Source organism: Salvia splendens, chromosome 11, assembly GCF_004379255.2.
Source record: "Salvia splendens isolate huo1 chromosome 11, SspV2, whole genome shotgun sequence".
NCBI lineage: Eukaryota > Viridiplantae > Streptophyta > Magnoliopsida > Lamiales > Lamiaceae > Salvia > Salvia splendens.
The window spans coordinates 21,749,082-21,756,717 of record NC_056042.1 but is presented as its reverse complement, the minus strand read 5'-3'; positions in this window follow the sequence as shown (position 1 = coordinate 21,756,717).

Below are 7,636 nucleotides of genomic sequence, written 5' to 3'. Positions count from 1 at the left end.
ATCCATTAAATGTAAAACATAACAACATTACGATAAAAATAATTTGTTGCATTCATTGGAAAATAATTATTAGAGTTTTACAGTATTCAATAACTCGAAAGGTGATTTCTAGTATACAAACCCTAACAATCTCCCACTTATACTCAAAACAGCTTTCGAGTATACAAAACAGTGTGCACACGTCAAATTTCTCCCACTTATACTGATAGCGAGTTGAGGTCTTGAATGAGTCGAACTCCCATCCCTTCAACGTGGCCATCGAACGGTTTTACCGCCAATACCTTTGTAAAAGGATCTGCCAGTTTGTTTTCTGACGCAATCTTAACCACTTGTATGTCTCCTCTCTGCACTATATCCCTTATGATATGATACTTCTCTCTATGTGTTTGCTCGCTTTGTGAGCTCTAGGTTCATTCGAATTTGCCACAGCACCAAAATTGTCACAATACACAGTGATGCTCTTGGGCAGATTCGCAACCACACCTCAATCCATAAGGAAGTTCTTGAACCATACTGCCTCTTTTGCAGCCTCCGAAGCGGCCACATACTCGGCTTCCATGGTCGAGTCCGCGATGCATTTCTGCTTCACACTCTTCCAAATTACGGCTCCACCTCCTAAGGTGAACACATATCCTGAAGTAGATTTTCTCGAGTCCTGATCAGCTTGAAAGTCTGAGTCAGTATATCCCAAAGGACAGAGCTCGACTGCATTGTAAACTAGAGCATAGTCCTTAGTCCGTTTAAGGTACTTGAGTATATTCTTTACGGCAGTCCAATGTCCTTGGCCCGGATTCGACTGATATCTTGCCACCATGCCAACAGCAAAGCAAATATCAGGCCTCGTACAAAGCATAGCATACATGAGACTTCCAACTGCCGAAGCATATGGAATCCTTCTCATTGCTTGTATCTTAGAACCATGTTCGTACTGATGACAACATCTTTTTATTGTTTCCAATTAGAAGAATGTCATCTACATATAAAACTAAGAACACTACATTCCCCTTTTCAACTTTCTTATACACACAACTTTCACTTGGGCACTTTTCGAATCCAAACTTGCGAACAGTTTGATCGAAACATTGGTTCCACGATCTAGATGCTTGCTTAAGGCCATAAATGGCCTTCTTAAGCTTCCAAACCATGTGTTCTTTGCCCTTTATGGCATATCCTTCGGGTCTCCTCAAGACCGCCGTTTAGAAACGCAGTCTTAACGTCCATCTGCCATACATCCCAATCCATATAAGCTGCTATAGACAATAGTATCCGGATCGATTTGAGTATGACCACTTGGGAGAAAGTCTCGTCGTAATCGACACCTTCCTTTTGGGTATACCCCTTAGCCACTAGTCTTGCCTTGAAGACTTTAACTCGTCCATCGGGTCCACGTTTACGTTTATATATCTACTTGCTCCCAATGGCAGTACAACCTTCGGGTAGGACGGACAAATCGTAGATGTCTTTGTCTATCATAGATTGTAGTTCCGAATCCATTGCTTTCACCCATTCGCAATGATCGACATCTGCATGCGCCTTCCGCAAAGTTCCAGGGATCTAATACATTGCTGTCTGAGGAGTGATCCATAGATTCCCCCAAACCAATGTATCTTTCGGGCTCATGTGAGACCCTCCCACTGCGGCGCGACACTACAATTCTTGGAATAGAAGTTGAAGTTTCTGAAATTGTTTGTACACTTGGTATCGTTCTTGGTTAATGGAATTTGTGACAGAAGTTAGCTTATCAAGAACCACTTCACTGCTGGGTTTATGATTCATTACATAGTCTTCCTCTAAGAATGTGGCGTGAGTGCTCACAATAACTTTCTTATCTCGGAGACTAAAGAATTCATAAGATTTCTTATTTAATTGGTTGGCCCGTTCTATATTGGTGACCCAATTTGGGTTGGCCCAATACTTAAATGGGATGCTCTGATGGCTGCCACGTGGCCATCTCACGCGGATCGTGGGCGTGGACCGTTGGATCTAGGGTGTATTTGTTGGGAGAGTTAAACACTCCCTATCCCTTTTCGGTGCCTCAGTCTGTTCATTTTCTGCTCTCTCTCTACATGCTTCGTCCCTGGCTTCTCTCTAGAACTTTCTCTGTCTCCCTCTCTCAGAATGTCCTCCGATCTTCTTCTCCGGTGACTCTCTTCTCTGTTTTAGTACGAACTGAGTGTTCATCTCTCAACTCTAGTGTTGATTTGGAGATTTCTTTTAGTTTCGAACGGTTGAGTTCGAATTTGTTTGTTTGGCAAAAGATCTTCGGTTGATTTCTTAGATCCGTGAGATTTTGGTGTTCTTGCAGCCTTGTGGTTGTGGTTGTGAGACATTTGACGTTTGAGGTGGCTACGGTGTTGTAGTAATCGGAGTGTCCCTAGGGTTTGGGGTCCGATTGTTTCACTATGCTCCCTTGAGATTTGTTGGTGAAGATTGAGGAGGTCCTTGGCCCTGGCAGTCGTGTGTGCGACCTGAGCCATATCCTAAATCTTCTGTCTCTTTTGTTCTTGTATTCTTTTCGATTAGATCCGAAAGGATCTTTTGTCTTGTGTTACTAATTTGTGTGCTTAAGTGTGCAGGAGGTTTTCACGGAGTGTAGCTTGCTATATCTGATTGGTTCCAGATCCGATATAGGCTAGGGTTTCTTTGTAATATTGTACTTAGTCACAAATTGTTCTAAGCTATAACACATCTCTTGTAATTGGCTTGTTCCTTGCTGAGATTAGCCATCTCAGTGTTGACCCAATAACAAAGAGGACCTGGTAATTAATGAATCCTGAGTGATCTGATCTCTACAGTTGACATCGTTGTAACGGAGGGTAGCCATGGCTTTACGTCTCTTGAATTCGAGGTCCATGAAGATGGAGGTATTACTATTAATAGAATCTTCTCAAAGATGTAGTTGGTTTATGTAGAATAGTGGTTCGGAATTCCAGATAATTGTTATGATGACCGTCAATAGGATAAGAAAGAACGTGCTCAGCAAGCACATGAATACGGAAATGCGTGACATTAAGATAGAAAAGAAGGTGGAAACCTAAATGTCCAAACGTATACGAATAACAAGAAGAAATGTGGAGTAAATATCTGGTGACAAATCATGAAAAAATAAGTACTACTATATTTATAGGCGGAACGGGTCTTGATGTTTAATCAATACAAAAATATCATCATTAAAGTCCTAGATAGCTCAATTAATATTCGCGTGCATCAAGCATCAAGTGATTTACCATGATATCCAAGATTTATACTCCTATTTAGCTACATCTTACGAATAACAAATTATGAAAAAAATAAGGATATATTTGTAGGCGAAACGTGTGTCTCGTTAATCCTATTTATAAAATAGGGTTGTGATCGATTGAGATTTTTTAGCCTAATTGAAAATTGAGATGCATTATCAGCCACTCTTTTTTATTAAATGAGTGGTCCAGAATTTGCCACATGGAAAATATTTTTAGATTAATTAATTATGAAATGACAGAATGGTAATTGCATGGGCTTATTTATATTCCTTCAGTCAAAACCCTCACTCCGAACAACATGAATCCTCTTCCACCGCAGCTGACTTCAGATCCTGTGCGCGAGCTCTGGCCGTCTTCCACGGCGGAGGTGTCGAAGGGCATCGCCGCCATCGGTGTGAAGGAGTATGAATTGCCTGGTTCAGCCGCCGTACACGTGGAGGCTTAGTCCATGTAGAGAGAGAGAGAGAAAGGATAGAGACGCAGAGACGGACGACGAGGGTGAGGTAGTCGACGGCGGAGGAGCTGGCGGCGAGAATACACTGGCAGGAGAAGGAGCAGGCGCCGAGAATCGCGAGAATTCGGATCACATTTAATCAGCGATTCTCCTTGGAATATCTGCCGGATCGCGTTTGGATACGATCCGGCGTATTTGTTGCCGTCGTTGCCGGAGGTTGAATTCGCGGAGGTGTTCGATTCCGCTCTCAATTTGATCAGCGAGAGGTTCAATTCAAACATTCCTTTTATCTGGAAGATCAATCGCGTCCTAGGTTGGGGGAAGGAGAATAAGCTAAGGGGAAAAATCGATGAGGTTCGTGAATTCGCGAAAAAAATCACGAGAGAGAAGGAATCGGAGCTACGACGGCGATCGACTCTTGAATCGGAGGATTTACTCTCTAGCTTTCTCATATCTGGTCAATCCAACGAGGAATTCATCGTCGATGTCGTAATCTTCTTCATCCTTGCCGGAAGAGATACCACATCGGCGGGGCTGACGTGGTTCTTCTGGCTGCTGTTGACATTTGATATACAAGTTGTTGACATTTTGCTAAAAGTTGTTGATATTTGATATGCAGGCTATTGACATGTGTTGTATGATCATGATGCCAGAACTTGTGTCAAATAAAAATATTAAGATAAAATAGTTGTTATTTTTTAATTACAACAATTGTTTTTGAGTTCTTGACACTTTATACAAGTCGTTGACAAGCTGTTGACATTTTATATACAGGCTATTGATATGTTGTAGACATTTTGATATAAGTTGTTGACATTTGATGTGTAGGTTATTGACAAGCTGTGAATTATTTTTGCGTTGTTGACGTTTCAATACAAGTTGTGACATTTCAACTTTTAATTTTCTGCCATTTTAGAAATGAACTGACGATTGTACCCCTAGTTGACATAATCCACTTGCAGTTGACATTTCGAAAATTTTGTGGATGAGTGACTGAAAATGCATCTCAATTCTCAATTAAGTTAAAAAATCTCAATCTAACACGGCCAATCATATACGTCCTATTAGTGTTAATGCATTTTCTTGTTATAATCTATCATATTGTGCATTACTTAATGTATTATTGTGTTATTTAAGATATAGATAATTTAATTATGAGGTGGCATAAATAGAAGGTAGAGTAATGCGCCAAATGCTGCAGAAATAAGGACAAGTGAGACCCTGATTAAGCAAATCTTTGTTATTTCTCTATACATCAAATTTTCAGGCTGATATGATTCTCGTTCCCTCATCACTCACCAACTTGTATGAAAAAACTAGACTCGCAATATCGATATTGTAGACAAAGGTATACCTACTCGAACACTCTACAATTAATACGACTCAGGAATTTAGAGTCGGATGTGATGAACAATGATATTGATATATAAAATATGAGTGAAAACTCAAACAATATATATAATATTAAAGTAAAAATATGATAGCAAGTTATGAAAATTTATTGGCACAATAAATCATAATCTTATTTGGAAAATATAAAATCGAGTTATGCATACTAACTGGAATTCTTAACAAATACTATTGAATAAATTCTGAGAGTTTATATATCACATTCAGAATACTCTTAACAAATACTATTGAATAAATTCTGAGAGTTTATATATCACATTCAGAATACTCTAATACATGCGAAATCAGTGTTATTTTTTATTGCATCAATTGTATAATTTGTCCCATAATAGATATATCAAATCAAAAGCTCTTGAAAATACTTTAGTTCGAAAGCCCATTTCGTTCGTTTAATTTTTCTGGATTTGAATTCCTTACTTCGACTTCAAATTGGTTCACGGAGAATTTCCTTCCTTGAGACGATGCTTCTCTTCTCCTTCATTTATTTTTGAAGCCGATCATTCTTGAGCTCAAAATCCAGTCCAAACAATTCAACGAGCAAAACTTCCTTGGAGAAATTCAATGGCTCAACTTAATTAATAGACTGGGTGGGTCCAACCAATTAATTCAATGGCTCCCTTCTTTTGGGATGTTTCAACAAAGTTGTGTAATTTTATTTTTTAATAAAAATAAAACATCCAATCACTCTTACTTTATTTAATCATATACTACTTTACTCTCTCTTATCTCCCATACTTTTTTTTCTTCTCCTATTTTATTTTACTTTCATTTAATCTATTCAATGCAATTTCTTAATCTTCATCCCCAAAAATTTTATACCAACTTAATTGGGATGGAGAGAGTATAATTTTTGCTTTCTTTTCTTCTTAAAATACCATAAAAATGTTCATTTCTTTCCAACATTGAGCACATAAAAGCAAGGAAAAGCTTAAACTCCCCTTTCCTTTCTAAAATCTATTTTTTTTTATTATTGGTATAAAATATTTAACTTTTGGTATTTTGTGTAAATTGTAAAGGCCTCTATCATCACCGTGAAACATATAGGAAATTAAAAATAAATTCAGAAAAATAGTGAATTATTTTTTTCACCCCCAAAACAATGCCAAACGATGTTAGATGACAAAAACCCATCGTCCATCATCACGACTATGTCGCAAGCACCGTGCGAATTTTAAATCATTCTAATAGAATAATGCGAGAGTCAATGTGAGTATGCGCTGGAGCGTATGAATTTAAAACACCATGTGAATTTAATCGTGCGAATTTCAAGAAATGCTGGAGCGTGCAGATATCAAGTCACCATGCCAAATAATTGATTGTCGAGCGTACGAATTTAAAACACCATGTGAATTTAACTGTGCGAATTTCAAGCAATGCTGGAGCGTGCGGATATCAAGTCGCCATGCCAAAAAATTGATTGTTCTTATATTCACGTCACTATAATCTTAAACGCGTGCTTCAATTCAACATCACATTTTCAAAGACGTGAAGGGGAGAGAGATAAACACATAACTAGAAGAATAAAAGGAGAGAAAAACTTATTTTATTTTTGGTATTTATAGTTTAAAGTGGGTAATTTAGTCAATTCAAAATATTGTGAAGGAAATAATAATAAAATACTATAAGAACAAAAGGAAAAATTCCACTGTTCTGAAAAATTCGCATGTCTCGATCCCATATTCTAAGGTCAGTAAATTTAATTCCAAATTTCGAAAGGTCGGCAAAATAACACTACATTAAATCCCGTGCCGAATTAGAAATGCTCCACTTAAAGTGGGACGGAGGGAGTATAAATTCGCCACTTTAGTATTTATATGGATTTATTCGATGAGAGTTCCAATATAATATTGTGGTTCAATATCTAAGCTCAGTTTTAAGGTCGTATTGAAAAATGCCATTCGGTTTCAATCTCGGTTTCGCTTTCAGCTTCATCCCGCGCTGAGAAATCATAGAGCGGTTCGAAGAGGATGAGTACACCAGCCTTGAGGAATTCGAGTTTCATCTCCGCTACGAGAGGGATGCGCCGCCAACTCCGCCAGGAGAGTTGGAGGTGAAGGCGGCGTTCCTAAGTGAAATAGCCGAGAAGGCTATTTGATTGATCGGCGAGCGGTTCAAGGCCACTGCAACTTGATGTGCGTGCGTGTTGCGGCGAAGGCCAAGAAAGCTTTTGGCGATGTACGTGCGTGCGCTGACGGGGACATCCTCCTCACGCTAGCCGACTCTGCGAAGAGTATGGGGATCTCAAATCAAAATCCGGCGATGTAGTGAGGGAAGTTGAGAGGGAGCAAAAACATCTTTGTGTTTATAGCTGGAAGCGCAAATTAGTTGCCCTCACGATGGCTTGTATTGTACTCCTCATATTTCTTGATGAGATGCTTCCCACAAATGGCGAAAGGTAGGAAGCGAATGGAGAGAACCCAATTATTTCAAACTGGCGTGGAGAGTTCTACCCTACCTTGGTGGGAAATTAATATACTTCCTCCGTCGCATTAAATATGCAATATTTAGAAATCGACACGGGTTTTTATGT